Below are 18139 nucleotides of genomic sequence, written 5' to 3'. Positions count from 1 at the left end.
TAAAATGATAATACTTTGTCAAGTGTACCTGCCTACCTGTTTTTTAAAACATGCCAGAAAACATCTGAATGGCTTGCAATAGCCCAGCCAGCTAATTTGGAGAATCTCTGGCTTTTTAGCTTCTCCCAGTAGTGAAGTCCTGATTTCAAAATTGTCCGAGACACTCAACAGAACTGAAGCGTGGGCTCAAGCTTTGCAGGTTGGGGTTGTGCATTTGGACAAATGTAAAGCCTTTTTTTTCTCTTTTTTTTTTTTACTAGAAAACATTTAGTGATTAGTTGACATTCTTTTTAATTGTCTTAAATTGCAGAATTAGATACATTTACAGGTTGCTTTAAAGCAACTCTCTGTTTGCTTTTGCATTATCTCTGAATGTTCTAATGATACCTAAAATGAATCATCAGAATCAGCAGAGGAGTCTGATTGCCAAGACGCAGCCTGAGAGCTGACCACTCGCTGACCCAGCAGTTGTGCAATGAGGACTTGCTGGGGAAAGAACAGTGATTCTGTCCTTTTCAAAGTAAATTTCTTCGCTGTGGGGGAGGAGTGAACTGCAGTGCATCCAGTGGAAACTACGCTGACTGTGGCTTATTTACAAGCACCGAACCTCCTTAAGCTGGCGTGGGTGACTCACACTGTTAAGGAGAGAACATGGTGTCACATACTGAAAATGCATCAGGGAAAATGTTGGTTAAATATGAGGAACAGCTCTGCAAAGCTAAGCTGTGATAGGTCAGAAAAGGAGTTGCCAAGGCAAGCAGGAAAGACAGTGAGAGGAGAGCGGACGAATGGAGAGAAGCCTCTGACAAACATCTCGGCTGCCTGATGCTTAATCTGATCCTCCAGGACACCCTGCCTCTGAGGTGACTCATTCTTACAGATTCTTGGGGATAGCCAATGTCAGAGAGCGCAACTTCTCCAACAAGAGGGCAGCAAGACAAAAATATCAATTTCAAAGAAATACCTTAGCATACTTGTTGAGGTATAAAAGATGAAGCATTCTATCATTTCAGCCCAGAATGTACAAATTACTGGGAGGTTTTGCTTTTGAGAAATAACTAGCCAATAACAGGGTCAGAAGGATGATGTGGATGGCTATAGCTAAACTGCTTCTTTAATCTGCTTATCATTCCTTTACAATTAGTCACTGGAACAGGAAAATTTAGAACTGGGTAGAACTTTTTAAGCCTATTTCACATTTTTCTAGACAGGGAAACTTAGGGGTGGAAGAAAAGAAATGGTGTTTTAGCCTGTTTTCTATTGTAACAACAAAATACTTGATTATGAGAAGTACTGAAAAAGAAAATAGGTTTATTTGGGCTTATTGTCTTGGTAGTCTGAATTTGCTGCACTGGTATCAATATGTCTCACGAAGACCTCCTGGCCACATCACAGCGTAAAGTTCGGAAGCGTAGGCTGATCTAATTATTAAATGTATAAGCAGTATATGTTAATGCTATTCCTTGAGTAAGCCCTGCTCCCCAAGGGCTCTCATGCTGGTAACTTGGGCCTGGCTGTGGTGTTCTTGAGGTGGTGGGACTGTAAAAAGACGCTGCTAGTGGCAGCTAACCAGGTCATAGGAAATCCACTCTCATGAAAGGATTAAGGCTGCTGCCTGAGACTAGGTCATGACTGGCAGGAGTGAGTTCGCTCCTGTGAGAACAGATTATTAATAAAAAGAATGAATCAGCAGCACCCTGTCTTTTCTCTTGCTCACTTCCTGTCTCAACATGTGATTCCTGTCTCCCTCTTCTGATGCACCACTGTCGTGGTAATGACCTGTGCTGTGAGACCCTCACCGAAACTAAGCAGATACCAGAACCACATCGCTAAACTTGTAGCAATGTGAGCTAAATAAACCTTTTCTTTACAAAGCATCTAGTGTGAGATCTTTTGTTACAGCAACACAAAACAAGGACCATACATAGTTATTAGTTGAAGATTTCTGTGGTATCCAGTGCAGATACAGTAATGGTTAAAAAATAGTTTCAGAATTCCATCCATGTGATTCACTTTCAGGATTATATGTACTTTCACCCAATTTAAGGTTAAAGAAATTATAGATAGTCATAAACTTTGTCATTTATTTTCTGTTTTAAGTTGCCCATGTCATTTAACAGGCAAATGAATTTTTCTCTTTAATCAGTACAATGGAAAATAAAGTTTTCCCACTGATCTTTTGGTAAAACTGGAATAAAACTCACAGCTGTTACTCCAGCTTTTACTTTTATCCTGGTATTGCTGACATCTTCCTCGCTTAGTGCTAAATTTCCTCACTGGCTGCATCACTCTTATTTGTGAATTTTGGCAGTTGATCATGAAAGAGGAAAATAAAATATGAAAATTCATAGTATTTTTCTACTGATCTCTGTACACATTAAATTCTGGGTATTTACTATGAAGCTGTCTGTTCTGGTTCCACAGTGTGGTTCTCATATTATTGTAAAGAGAAATTAGAAGTGCCAGGGTCCATGGAAAATCTTCTACCCAGTTGTCAAGTACTGGTCTTTAAAAAGCTTACCATGATATGAACCTTCACCAAGATAGAGAGGGAGACAGAGAGAGACAGAGAGAGGGAGCAATGGAACCACCACTAAAGAATGTTTCTCATTTAAATGAATCAATGAATCTAAGCTGATTTATTACAGTTATAATCAAGCATTGAATGACCAATAAGCTTTGCTTCTCTATTTATAATAAGTATGGACTACTAAAATAGATAAGCTTTAAGACAGGAAATAAACCTAACCCTTTGAAGTTCATGATTATACATAAAATGTCTGCCCTGCCGTCATTCGGCAACGCTACTGAAGGACGAATTCTGTTGAGCTTGTTGGTTCTGCAGGTATTTTGGTCACCTTAAGGATCAGAACTGGGGGCTAGGGATTTAGCTCATTGGCACAGTGTCTACCTGGCAAGCGCAAGGTTGTGAGTTCGATTCCTGGTACAGGAAAAAAAAAAGAGCAGAACTGTCTATGTTTACGTTTTTTATACTGGAAATGCAGACAGCCCCAATATTAGTGATCTCTGATTCCCTTCCAAGTGTCACTTCTGTAGTTGGAACAGAGTCATTATACTAGTATCAAACAACTCATCTAGATTTATATCATAAATAGAGATGTCATCCATAACTGTGGATGGATAAATTATAAAGTCAGCCAAAGTATTTAATGTTAAGGAATTAAGTCAACAACATATTTGGAAGAAAAACAGTTCTCTAACACCTTGCTTGAAGGAAACAATGATGAATGGTATATTTCTGTCTGTGTCTTCAAATAAAGTTTGGTGGGAAAGAAAAGGAGAAGCTTGTGCATGATAATGAAATCTAAATTGGGTATCAATTAATGAAAAATGTAATTGCAACACATATGTTAGATTATACCAAAGTCAAAAAAATACACTATTTTTTTCTCAGGACTATTGTAGTTCTTTGTACAGTCAATATTAAGAGCTTTGTGCAAATTTATTTGGCAAATTAATTAGGAGAGAAGAGATTGTGTCACTTTTTAACTAAAGGTTTAAGAGATTCATACGCTGCTACCCTTTTGCTATTTCTCTTCACCAAAATACTAGCGACATTCCAGGGTGACGACTGGTCCTAAAACCTGAATCCAGCCATGAAGACTTTATCAGGCATAGTTATGTAACAGGAACGTGAGTCAAATCTTTGTTGTACAAGAACTCAGCATTTAAGCTTTTGTTTTGTAGTAAAATTGCCTCTACCAGAGGAAGAGTGCACTGTAGCTGGGGTTTTGGTTGGTTGGTTGTTTTTTAATTTGTGTGTGTGTGTGCATGTGTGTGTGTGTGTATCCGAGGGTAGAATAAGAGGACTGATAGATATATTTTTTCAGGAAACAGTGTTAAGGGCATTTAGTTGTACAGTCTCCAAAAATAGGCTTCAGGCTAGTCTGTGGAAGGAGATAAAACGTGACATTAAAAAAGAAGCAGAATTTTTTATTTTTCAGTTGAAGATGAAAATAGAGGAGGTGAGAGGGCATGGAACCCAAACTAAGAAAAGAGAAAAGAGAAAATATGTCTTAAGAAATTAATAGGGTCACAGCACAATGGCTGATGACCAAAAACTAAGGAGGGCATAGACCCATGACAGAATTCCTGTGCTGAGTAATGAATGACACATTTCTTGGGCAATAACACCTGATACTGAATGGAAAGTTATTTCTACTCCAAGATGTAATTACAGCCATTAAGAACAATACCTTTGTAAACATCTATCTTGCATGTCACCCGGCTATTGATTCTTGGGATAAATTAGGGTGAAGATATGACAACCACCGTGCAGTGGCAGACAGTGCAGAAAGTAAAATGGAGAAGGCAGAGAAATCCCGGGCAAATGCTGACAATACCATGAAAGCTTAAACACATGTAGCTTCAGCAATGTAGGGGCTGAAGGGATTTCTGCTCAAACTGCCTGAGCATTAAATTGCTTTTGCACATGACAATAGGACTGTTTCACGGAAACAGTTACATACAAACTTTTGAGGAAACTGACAAAGTCATGTCCTGAAGACTCAAGCTGGCCAACAGTGTTAAGATTTAGACTCTACTGACATCAACAAGGGTAGTCCAAACATACAATAATACCTCAGCTCATGAACACTTCTATTCGCAAACAGACGTTTTTTGGCAAAAATTTGCTTCAGTTCGTGAACTCCACAAAGGGTGACAAACATGAACGTGTCCATCTTTCTTGCATGTACACAAACATGAAGTGAATTAAGTTTGTAAACTGAGGTACCGCTGTACTGTATAAGGAAATGGTCTTATACTGGCAAGATGGAACCAGGCTGCTAGGGATAAAGACTATCATCATAAATACTAGCATATTATTTATATTTTTTAAATGGAATAGATAGATAATTGAGTATTGTTTTTTTAATGACAGAAAATAAAATCCTTTAAAAGAGTAAGTGCCTGAAGTAATAGTTAGTAAATATTAGAGAGGAGAATTTGATGGAAGCCTTCTGACTTAATCATATTTATTTCTGTCAGAGATTTTCTAGGTGGATGAGCAAGAAATCAGACTAATCACTTCAAGTTTCACATCTACCTGGGACTACAGACCTGTGTAGGGAAGAAACCTGCCCTTCTTTAACCTCACCCTAATTCATCCGTGAGCCTCTGCTGTGAGGAACCATTGCTACTGGGACAGTGACGGTGATGATTCCTTCTTCAGCCTTTCTTCATGGGATAAAAAACAAAATCAAAATATCTGAAGCCCATGAAAGCACAAAGGCAAAACATTCTCACTTTAAAAGTTATGGTAATTACATTCATTTTCATTTTAAATTTACTAACACCAGTTTTTTTTTTTTTGTTTTTTGTTTTTTTACTTATTTATTTGCAGTACTAAGAATTAACTTGGGACCTTTCACCTGAGCTACCTTTCCTGAAGCCCATTTTTATTTATTTGTTTTTTATTTCTAAGCAAGGTTTTGCGAAGTCATTAAGTTGCCCAGGCTGGGCTTGAACTTGTGATCCTCCTATCTCAGCCTTGCAGAGCATTATAACTACAGACATATCCTCCTGCACCCAACTTCTAACATTTAAGATCACAAATTTAGATAGAGAAAGTCATATAGATTTATATATGTATTTATACACATAAGTAGGAACACAATATTTGTACATATGTTATATATACTTTATGTATGTATGTATTACGTAGTGCTCCCTGGGGAAGCACAAAATACAAATACATGAAAAGAGTTATTATAAATGACTAGCTTATAGAGTTATATAAGCTGAAAAGTTGTACAGTCTGTTATCTACAAGCTAGAGAAGAAAATCCAGCAATTTAGTAGTTCAAATGCTTAAGAGCCTGAGAGGCAGTGGTAAATTTTCCGGTCCAGCTCTGAAGGTCTGAGAACTAGTAGCCTTGAGCTTGTACAAAATAAATGTTTAGTTTAATCAGTAGTAGTTCATTCAATTATTCGCTACTGTCTGTATGTGTGTGTTTGTGTGTGTGTGTGTGTGTGTGTAGTGTGTGACTGGCAAATAAACTCAGGATGTCATACATGCTTGGCAATTGCTCTACCAGAGATACATCCCCAGTCCTGTTTTTGTTTTGTTTTGATGTTTTTAATTTATTTGAGACAGGGTCTTGCTAAATTGCCATGCTGCTTTCAACTTGCAAACTTCTTGAATAGCTGGTATTACGGAGGTGCAATGCCACAATCAACTCTTCCTCCACCTTTCTGTTCATTTAGGCTTCCAAAAGTTGAGATGATGCCCACTCACACTGGGTAGGCAGGCCCATCTGCTTTATTTAGTCCACCAATTAAATGGTACTCTCGGGGCTGGGGATTTAGCTCAGTGGCACAGCACCTGCTTGGCAAGCACAAGGTCACGAGTTCGATTCCCAGTACCAGATGAAAAACAAACAAAAATAAATAAATAAATAAATAAATGGTACTCTCCTAGAAAACCTGGTGTTTAATCAGATATCTGAGCATTCCCTATCCCAGTCAAGTAGACAAATAAGCTTAATCAATATAAGTATATTCCTTTACAACTCAGTACTCATAAATATCTCCTTAAGCCATAGTTAATGTCTAATGAAGACAAAAACAAGGCCATAATTCTGCCTAAACAGAAACAACTATCTTTGTACAAAATAAAATTTGCAGACTTCTTCGCCAGAAGAGGTGGAAACCTAAGTGATATTACTCTTCTCCTTGGTATCTTGTAACTTGTAGTATGATGCAAATTAATAATATTTCAACATTATGATTCAAAGTCAATATATCTTAAGTGGAATGACAAAGAAATAAGAAAGGAAAGGTGAGTTTAGATATATAGTCATCCCTTGTTATGCTCAGGGACTGGCTCCAGGACTTCCAGAGATAGCAAAATCTGTGAATGCTTAAGTTACTTATATAAAGTGAAAAGTAATTGCATATAACCTGAACATAGTCTCCTGTGTACTTTCAATCATCTCTAGATTACTTATACCTAGTATAATGTAAATATCATACAAATAGTTGTTACACTATATTTTTAAGTACTGATAACAAGGAAAATGTCTTTGTATGTTCAATGCAGATGCAGTATAGTTTTGTCCATATTTTTGGTCCATAGGTGGTTCAGTTCACAGATGAAGAAAGCATGAATATAAAGCCTAATCATGTGTATGTGTGTGTGTAGTGTACATACGCATTTGCATAGAGAGAGAAGAGGAGAGAAGAGAGGGAAAGACAGACAGACACAGACAGAGATTTATAATAAGTCACTCATGGCTGGTTTACTGATTTCCTAGGAGTTCCAAAAAAATATAAATAACAAAGTATAAATGAACTATAACTGTATATTCTAGGCTTTCACACACGTAATTGTGTATGAGTTTATAACTACTGACCCAGTTGTTTGTTTTCAGGAGATTTAAATTTAAAGGAAGTGAATGTGAAACAAGGAATCCCTAACTCTGATGAAATTCTTTTCTGTGGGAGAGGAGTTAGAAATTTATTTCATTATAAAATATATTTCCAGGAAGTAGGTGAGCCAATTAAGAGTCATGAAGTGGCTGTGTTATATCATAAAAATTGTAGGAAAGAAATTTGTTAAAAATAAAATTTTATTGGGCATAAGTTATTTTGAGATATTTTCTTGATTCCTCCCAAGGAATTAAGCAAAGTCAAAAGTTTAAGAAATGCTTTTGGATACCTGTATTAAAATCTGAGTCGTTTTATAGTACAGCACCATTTATATGAGACAGAAAAAAGAGAAGCTCTTCAATCCTAGTACCTCAAGCTAATCACGGTTTATTTAATTCATGCTCAATTCTGGAAAGCCTTTCAGAATTCAGATGTCACAATTTTCAGCTATTAAAACAGGTGCTTTACTTTTTCTGTTACTACAACAAAATTTCAAAGGCTGTGTGTTCATAAAGAAAAATAAGTTTATCTCACAGTTTTGGAGGTAGAAACTCTAAGATCCTCAGGCCTCAGTAGTTCAGTTCTGGTGAGGACCACATGGCAAATGATATCACAATGTCAGGTAAATGTGGGAAAGCGTTCATAAAACGTAAGCATCAGTCTCACTTTTATCACAACATACTCTTGTGGGAAGCAACTGGAACCCCACAAGGACTATGCTAGTGTCTAGTCACTTTCCTTTGGTTCTCACCTCTCACATCACCAGACTGGGGAAGAAGAGTGCAACTCATGAGTTGAGGAACACATACAACCCGTTGCTAAACAATAGAAAGAGTCATTTTCAAAGTAGTAGTAATTTCCTTGCTATTGAAAATAAAATATTTTTAAAGTGCAGAAAAATAAAGGAATTCAATTATTTGAATTCCATATTATTTTACTACCAATAAAACTTCAAACTACAATCGGGATTGTATTGGTGAAGATTCTTATAATTCATTTTGTTTTGTTTTTTGAAACAGGGTCTTGCTACGTAGTGCAGGATGGCCTTGAACTCCCTATGCAGCACAGGTTGGGCTTGAACTCATATGATTCTCCTGCTTCAGCTTACCAAGAAAAGAAGGAAAGGAAAAGCAAAATGTAACAGATAAGGTTTTTCTGTATTTCTCAAATTCCAACATCAGTTTTATACACAAGATCTCCATGTAATAAATTAATGGTAAGAAAATAAACAAGGAAGCAGAGCAATTCCCTTTTGTCATGAATAATCTTACCTGAGAGAGTCAAATTGGTGTTTCCTATATTTTTTATATCTTTCTTTATCAGAAGTTTTAGTTCCATGAATATAGCTCCTGGCAGAAAGTACAAAGTTACGGAATACAGAATTGTATCCTGGAAGGTAGGAACCTCATATATAATGCAAAATTTCCTTTGAAAAATCTGTCGGTGCTTTTGCATGTGGCTGACATTCATTTTGTATTACTACTTAATATTTCATTGTGTAAATACACAATTTGTTTATTCATTTGGTTTTTCATAGACATTGTGGCTATTTACAGTTTGAAGCTATTAGAATCAAAGCTCTTGTGAGAATTTACTAACAGCTACTGCAGTGAATGTTCTTTATTTTGTTGTCATTAATGTCCATAAAAATTTTATAGCTTTTCATTTATAATGAAAGAAAAAATTGTTTTATTAGATTTATTGATGCATACCTGGTATGAGTGATAATATTGTGAATGGCACCTTTAATATATTTTTCATTACCTGTCATTTAATATAAAAGTTGTGTTTGCTTCTATACCAATATTTTATTCAGCAACCTTACTAAATTTATTTATTCTTATAAATATTTTCTACAGATATTCAGTATATTACATTCAGATTCATAATTATATAATCTGAATATAGTAAAAAATATCCCCCAAATTTATACCTTCATTTTTCTGTCTTATTATAACATTCCTGAAAGCTGCCGAGCAATTTTGAAAAGCTGTAGTAAAAGCATGGCTCTTTGTATTATTCCAAATATCAAAAGGAAAACATTTATCTTTCATCATTAAATATTTTGTTCTATGTTACATAATAATCTATAAATCTATGAAGAAAATTTACTTTAAAATTTTATATATTTAGTCTTGAAGAATTAAAAGAATTTTTCGGCAAAACTATTTTTCTTTTAATTGAGAAATAGAATGTTTCTTTATGATCTTAATATGATGAAGTACATGAAAGAATTTTCTTTTCTTTTTTTTTTAATTTAAAGATAAAAGGAGGGAAACATTAACAGACATACAACATTTTACAACATATCACAAGCACAATACAGACAATACAGAGTTACAAACAAAGTGGTAGGGAATTAACAATGGTGGTTGTATTACATATTGATATCTTCAAAGTGGCTTCTCATGAAAACAGATATAGACATGCAATACTGGTCAACCAAAGGCTCATTGACAGTTTCTTTCAGCATAGAAATAGAAGACAGAAGAACAACCATGTCATCTGTCCTGTATATACATGCATACAAAATTTCTCCTTCTTTCCCTTCTCTTTTCCACATCCCAGAAGCCCTTTACTCTTCAGTGGTTTCCTATCATTTCACAGTGTCTATCATACCTCCGAGTTTAAATTAACTCAAGTTTTACAGTAGTGACACAATGTGGTGCTTGCACATGTATGTTTAATTTATTTCACTTATGAGTATGGTCTCTAGTTGTGACCATTTAAATATAAAGGCCTCGAGTTTATCTTTCTTTACAGCTGAGTAATATTCCATTATATAAAAGTACCATAATTTTCTTATCCAATTCTCGGTGGATGGACATTTGGGTTGCTTCCACATTTTAGCAATTACAAATTGTGCTGCTATGAACATAGGTGCACATATATGACTGTGATATGATGTTTTTAGATCTTCTGGGAAAATACCCAGCAGGGGGATAGCTGGGTTGAATAGAACCTCAAGAATTTTATTTTCAATATAAACTAATCTTGTATTCATACAATTAATAAAAAATTAACATAATTTGTTATTTTTACATGTTACTGAGCTTTGATACAATTTTACTGATAATTTTGTTTTTTCCTTCTCTGGTTATATTTGTGAATTCTTCCTTTTTGTTCTTTCCTACTCAGATTTGGGTACAAAGGTTTTCCAGTAACAACAAATAACATGGTGGAATATTTTTCTAATTTCTGTTTTAAGTATTAATGCAATATTAGTATATTCCTACTTTGAGTGTGTATAAGTCTGTTTATGAATCCACCTTGGGCTCACAATATTTTTTAGAAATAGTATTTTTTCTTATAAATTCAAATTATTTTCTTGTTCCTATACATGTAAAGGTTTTAATATATTTTCTTTATTTAGTTTCTCTTGGTAAATTACATGTTTTCAGGTGTCCATTCAAGTCATTTATTTTCAAATAACTAGGTATGTACCTGTTTAACATTGAAGGTTCTATTGCAATATTCTCTTGCATTCCTATTTTTCTTTATGTGTGCATTTTGTCTCACTTTTCTGCTTTTGAGTATTCCGACCTTGTTTATCATTTTATCAGATTTGTTCAAATAACAGACTTGTGGCATTATTAAGCACCTCCATTGTATATTTATTTTTTTATAAAACTACATGAAAGGATAACCTAGGATGGCCTCTGCCTCCCAAGTAGCTGGGATTATAGGCATGTGCCAACTGAATGGCTTAAAACTAGATATTTTTAAGGCTATATTAATGAATGCCTATCTGAGTGCTGACCAACAAATTTTAGTTATTCTTAATTACTCAGTCTACAGTATTTTTAAAATTCTATTTCCTTAACGTATGAACTATATAGAAATGTTTTCTAATTTCCAAACATATGATGTTATACTATCCTATTTGCATAGTAGTCAGAAAAATGTTCAATATGATGTAAATCTCTTGAAATTTATTGTTTATTGTATAATGCAATATCTCCTTAAAATTCAGAATTGCTCTTTTCATATGTATAAAAGAAACTCTCCATGAGTTGGGGTGATTATTATATATTATGTACACTTTATCTGCTATTAATTTTTAATTATTATATCAGTTACTAAGATACATATTTCACAATTATTGAAAAGTTTTTGTTTTATTAAATGAGTTTGGTCTATAAATTCAAGTTATATTTTAATAACATATATTATTTATGCATTCTTATTAATTTAAAACTAATGCTACCATAAAATAATTATCCTTATAATTTATATGCTTATTTTCAAATGAAATCTATTGTGTCTCACAGGTAGTATTTGATTCTCAATTTTCCCTTATCATATAATTTCTATGTGTCTCTTCTAAATAACTCTTGCTTTTTGTATGCAGAAATGAAGAGGATTATACTTTATTTTAGTTATTGAATTTATTTCTTTTAATATAAGTTTAGATCCATTCTCTATCCTTTAATTTTTATCTGTTTTACCTATAATTTTGAACTCTTTATTTTATGGTAAATTATTTTAAAAATCCATACTTTATTCACCAGCTGTAAGATTTATGATTTATCCTTTTCCTATACTATCCTCTATACACACATGTGTTTTATGTCTTGCTATTTACTGGAATTATAATTCTATTTTTTAAAAATCTAAGGCTTCACACATGGTAGGTAAACCCTGTACCCCTGAACTACACTCCACCCTGTACAGTTTTATTTTTGAAAGTAGACTAAAATGTATTTTTGCTGTTTTAGATATTCAAGACCTATTTACACTGTCCATTTGTGTATTATTTTAATTGTCTTTTGTATTATTGATAAAATATTAAAAATTTTATGAAGGGTCACATTCTTGCTGCCTGTAATTGACATTTAGGAATCTTTTAATGTAGATCACTGGTGGATGATTCTCTCACCTTTTGTCGTTAAATGCCATGAATTTTGAATTGGTCTTTACAGATGTTTTCAAGTACATGAAACCAACACACTCTTGATTACTTTTGACATTTTGAAGATACCACCTCACCGTTTTGGCTGTCATTGTTGCACTAGCAAAGCCCCCAATTAGGCTATGTGCCACTCTATGAAGAAAATCCGTGTTTCCTCTGCTGCCTGACTTTGGTTTCCTTTTGACTTTCATTTTCAACAATTTATCTGTAATGTATCTCAGTATGAATTTCTATTTAATTTATCTTGCTTGGGGCGGAAACTGTGGAATGGTCTATTATCAGGTCTGAAGAATTTTCAGTCATTATCATTGTGCACATTACCTCTATGCAGTCATCTCTCCATTATTCTTCTTGGACTCGTTCTATTCCCTAAAATTATATTCTCTCTCTTGCATTTTATGTTTGGTTCCTCCCTGTGCTTTATTAGGAACAATATCTTTGTATCTATCTTCTGGTATATTAATTTTTACTTCTGCCCTGTCAATTTTACTGCTAAGCATTTCTGTTGCGTTTTTAATTTATTTTATTGTATTTATATACCTAAAGTCCTGTTTCATGCTTTTCAGTTCTGTATTCATATAGTTTCTCTTTCCATGCATATATTTTCAGCTTGCCTTTTATTTTTTCAAACGTAACAAACACAGTCATTTTATAATTTGTTTTTGGATATTGCCACTATTTAAAATATGAATATTCTCTTTCTGCTTTGTGCATTTTTACTCTTTGCTTTGTTGCCTTGCTGTATTTTGTTCTATTTTTATTCAGTAATTTAAATTTTAATTCATATATAAAAACATAATAATGTTCATACCATCAAATAATATGAGAAATATCAATTTATTCATAGATTGCATGTTTAAATCAGCTTAAATATTATCTACCTCCTGAAAACGTTATCATTTCTTTGTGGAGAGAACTTTCAAAATACTTTCTTATTCGACAAATGTCAGTACGTGATTGTTATCTATAGACACCTCACTGTCCAATAGCAGAGCAGAACGTCCTGTCCCTAATTAACTGTAGCTTAGTAAATGCTGCTTAACACTTTCCCTCTTGTCCCTCCCCCCTACTCCAATAGCTTCTGGGACCCATTCTACTCTCAATTTCCCACAGACCAACGTTTTTAGTCTCCAAGTATGAGTGAGGTCATGAGGTGTTTATCTTTCTATGACTGCTTTACTAAGTGATATGTTACTTTTTAAGTGCATGTGGCGTACCCTTTCCAATGTGTTTTTGTGTCACTGAAACTTTTCCTTTCCCATCTATTCCACTGTTTTACAATAAGAGTTTATTTTTACTCACGTAGATCACTGAGACCTGTCTGGGAAGTCATCTGTGTTCTTTCTTTTAAATGTAGTTAATACCATTCAGTCAATTTTTTAAAAAAGGAGTATAAAATGAGAAACAATGTATTTTAGAAGAAAATATTTCTCATCTCCTTTTACTGTGTTCTCTTAAACTTAGTAGGTATAGTTATTTTTTAACCTGCACTGAATACTTGCAATATCCCCTTAAAAGGAAAGTATCTTCAGCTATATTTAATATAGATAAAATGCATAAACAATATTTTGCAGTTAGTTGATATAGTTTGATAAAATTTTAAGGCAAATTAAAGTTGATGAAAATATAAAACATTGGGCAATTGACTGAGGTTTATACATAATTCTTTATGATGTAGGAGCTATTTTTATATATTTGGTTAAATATGAAGCATTTGTACCTGTTTAAACTGCATCATCTAAATAATCCATAAAAATACGTAGAATTTGACTTTGGCTGAGAAATAATTACAGTGCTGTTTTCTTTCCCAGTTGAGATAATTTTCAGATTTTGCACTAATATCTTGAAAACTTAATGTTAAATCAAATAAGTCAGACACAGGAATTTAAATGTCATATAGTTTCTCTTGTGTGAGAAAGTTAAAACATAAATAAGTAAAAGAAGTAAGTAAAGGAGCGTTAGCGGAAAACAGAAAGGTAGATTTGTTAGAGGAGATGGGGAAGAGGATTAGAGGGAGAGGGAGTGTGAAAGGTAGGGAGGGGAATAAAGGGCTTGAAAATTGTCAAGCTTTGCTATATCCATGCACCAATCCCCACCAACAAATGTACCTGCAATGCCCGGCAAACACACACTAATGAAAAAGACATAAATGAAAATACTAGGTAAAGAAACTGAAACAAAATGGAAGTAATATTACACCTACATCTACCGGCTTTGCATGATAAACCTGTATTTTCCCTTTTAATTTTTGTCTAAAAATTATAATCTTCAATGTCATTATTTAGGAAAACAGTAACAACACAAAAAATTGAAATAGCAAAACCAACAGAACAATTCATAAACAAACATACAAACAAACAGCTATAAAGTTCTCTCTTCTGTCACCCTGCAGCACTGTACAATCTGTCTTTAGCCTGACCTTATTCTCCCCTGAATTTCCTTCTGTCCTCAGTTTCAGATATCCTTCTGGGGCTGGGGATTTAGCTCAGCGGCAAAAGCGCCTGCCTGGCAAGTGCAAGGTCGTGAGTTCGGTTCCCGGTACCGGAGAAAAACCAAAAAAAAAAAAAAAAAACAGATATCCTTCTGATGGTGGGAGCCCTACCCACTTTGTGGGGCAGACTTCTTATGATGAGCTTCAGAAACTGCAGGCAACTTGTTGGCATCACCTTTAGCTGAATGGTCTTATTTTCATCCTCCGTGCAACTACTTTTATGAGTCAGATCCTACTACTTCCTGTAGTGTTTTCAGCAATTAAATATAGGTGGTTCCTATCAATTGCTATTTAACTTGTTCCATCCAATTGTGGGTAGAGATCTGGTCAGAATAGCATTTCTTCACTTTCCCATCTACTAGCCACATACAGAATATCATTCCATAATTTTTTTCTCCAAACTTGTTAAATTCAGTGTGCCTTTAAGATAAAATTCCAACTAAGCTTCAGCTACTTATCTTTTGTTTTTATTATGAAATCCAGTGTGACATTCACTTCGTTTCCACAGACACACTAGATTTTCCCCATTGGTGCCAACTACCTGAAAACTGCCGCGCTGTCCTTGCTTCTGCCATTTATCAGTTATTAAAGATGCCAGTAAGGCAAGTCAAAGTGAGCTTTTCAGCAGATGCCAGGATAAAGGAACAAGGTGGTCATTCTGAAACTTTCAGGATAGTGTGTCCAAGCGGGGTGGAGTACATAGATTTATCTATTATGACTACCTAGGAACCCGGTATTATCACTCTTTCGTCTTCCACAATAAGGGTAAATTCTTCAAACTTCCCCTCTTCTTGCTACTTCCTGTAGTTTTTTGAGCAATTAAATATAATCTTACAGGCTTTTGTGTAGGTCCATCTAATTTAAAAATCATTTCTTTATGCCCTGGATACCCTTTCTGTTCCTCAAGGGTGTTTTAAATACCACCATGTACCTGTTCGTATCTGCAGCCAGCCAGGATTATGCACAAATATTGCCATTCACATGGTCTTTGCTCATTAATTTAATTGGCCTATAGTTATCTAGTCTCCCACAGGGAAACAAAATAGCATGAAACCCTTCGCCATTTGTATATTAAGAGGAGGGGAAAATGCTTTATTTGGAATATTGCAACTTTTATTTGATGAAAGTTACTATTAACATATTTTCATAATCTTCTCAGCCTAGCAACAGCAGGAGTAAAAGGTGTGAGGGCCATGTAATATTCATGAAATTAAGACGACTTGAGATGAAAGGGAGTTCCATTAGAGAGACCAAGTGTGACAATATGACACATATTTGCATATTTTACACTTTAAATCTTTTCAGCACATCCAAGTTGATATATGGATGTAAACATGCATTGCCAGTTTTTAGCATATTATAAGCCCTCAAGACTTTGCATGCATTTTAATATGTTTCATTATTGCTGTAGATTTTAATTTCCAAACTGCACAGCTTTGATGGAAGGAAGCTGCAAGTCAAGGCATCTGGCCTCTGCCCCAGGCAAGCACAGTTTTTTCCTTGAATATTTTGGGCAGAAACTAGTCTGTTTCATTGTGGGGCAGTGGGAGAAAATAAAAAATAAAAAAAAAAAATGCTGCCCAGAAGCACGTTTTGTTTGGTACACATACTAATTAAGTGTTAATTTAACCATCCTGGCAGGAAAGTGAAAGCATTCAACTGTAGATGTGCCAAAGGAGACAAGTTGTGTGGAGATTTCATAAACCCTTTTTCCCTCCCCTCAGGAGTCCCAGCTCTTGTTCTTTGAACATAGATATTATTGAAAAGCAGAGTTAAAAAAGAATGAATTCAAAACTGTGTTCATTCTTTAAAACAGCTCAAAAGATTTTCAGCTTTATTTTCTGGAACACAGTCTTTCTTGCTAGTTAAGAAGTTCTCATAAATCCAAAAGGACATATTTGGCCCAAAGAGCATAAAATTTATATCATTTTTAGAGGTTTATTTTTTGTTTTCTCTTTTATAAATACAGTTAAAGAACATTGACTTTAGTTTGCCCATTATCTGTAAAGAAAATTTAAAGGTCTAAAAAGGGAAAAGTTGTCTCTTCCTTTTCTATGTTGACCTTTAAGAAAAAAAACAGTTGACCTTTAAAGAGAGTTCCCAATCATATTTTGATCATATCAAAATTCATGTTTATTTGTGTGAAGGGATCATCCTCAATTATCAGTTTCTTTTAAGCACTTAATAGCATTTTATCTAAAATTTCAGTGCTGTGTTGAAATATTTAATAAAAGAACTCTGGGTTATACATCTTTCCATAAATGGTGAAAGTAGAGACCAACTACCTAGGAATATATCTGTATAACTCACAAATACAAAAATGCTGTTAAACATAACATCAATTAAAAAGGAATAAAAAGCTGCATTGTTTCACTGAAAGAATATAAACAAATTGAGGAAAGATAATGCTTAGATGTTTGAAGTACATTTCACCATTCTAAAAACATGCTTGCTCATTCACTTGCAAATGAAAGCAACAAAACCCTCTTTTGTTTTTTTCTGATTGTTTCTTTTCTAAAACTTCATAAGTGATCACAAAATAGCTACAAATATTTTGAAGAAATATCTCTTCCTATATTTTAATAGTTCAGCTGTATACAGTTGAGTCATTACAATTTCAAGTTAATATACAATCATATATTATCAAACCAAAAGAGCTTCTTTATCAGAACGAGTGCTAGTACTGAGAACACCAGAAGGTAGCTATGTTTGTTCCCCACTTTCTCTCTTCAGTGAATAAGTTGGTGTTATGTTATAGGATATAAGTCTGATCATGCTGATGTACACAGTGGAGATTTCTAGTTTTTATTTTATTTCTTTTAGGTGTGCAATTTTTCACAGTCCCAAAGAGGAGCCTTCTTTTCAAGAGAATCACAGGTCCATTGCACTATTATTGCAGCCAGTATTGTAAAAAGAAAAGAAGATTTTCATTTGGAATTGTGATGGCTCTTAATAATATTACCAAATGTTTGTATCATCTTCTCACAAAGGTTGAATTTTAAATTCTATGAAGGTGTTCCCTTGAGTGATGTTCTAACCCTCCACTGAGTCATATTTAATCTTTATACCTTTCTCTTCTATCCTTCCTAGTAAAAATATAGTGTATTTCCATAGCTTAATCAATGTGCAAGGCAAACTATTTTCCTATCTAGTCCCTACTAGATTACCTCCAAATGGTTGAAGTCCTTTCAAAACTCAAGGCATAAGCTATGAATCTTTTCTGAGTGAATTATTCTCCCACAAGATGTCATTCTGGTTAATTATAATCGGCACCGATGTCATGGACTCTGTTCTGTACAACCACTGAGATTTCTTTTACTGGTGTTTATTGACCTGTGGCTAATC

At 34.2% G+C, this 18139-nt stretch overlaps 1 long non-coding RNA gene across 1 annotated transcript; it reads left to right on the top strand.

The window, feature by feature from the left end:
* Positions 1-629: 629 nt before the first annotated feature.
* On the top strand, positions 630-8447 carry LOC106146755. Its single transcript, XR_001231331.1, has 3 exons — positions 630-863; positions 5011-5281; positions 8411-8447. It is a non-coding gene; the product is annotated as an uncharacterized LOC106146755 (long non-coding RNA).
* The last annotated feature ends 9692 nt before the right edge of the window (positions 8448-18139 follow it).

The sequence above is a fragment of the Chinchilla lanigera genome, unplaced genomic scaffold, assembly GCF_000276665.1.
Source record: "Chinchilla lanigera isolate Chin_1 unplaced genomic scaffold, ChiLan1.0 scaffold00001, whole genome shotgun sequence".
NCBI classification, from domain to species: Eukaryota; Metazoa; Chordata; class Mammalia; order Rodentia; family Chinchillidae; genus Chinchilla; species Chinchilla lanigera.
Note: the sequence above shows the minus strand (reverse complement) of the source record. Positions and strands in the feature narration are given on the sequence as shown.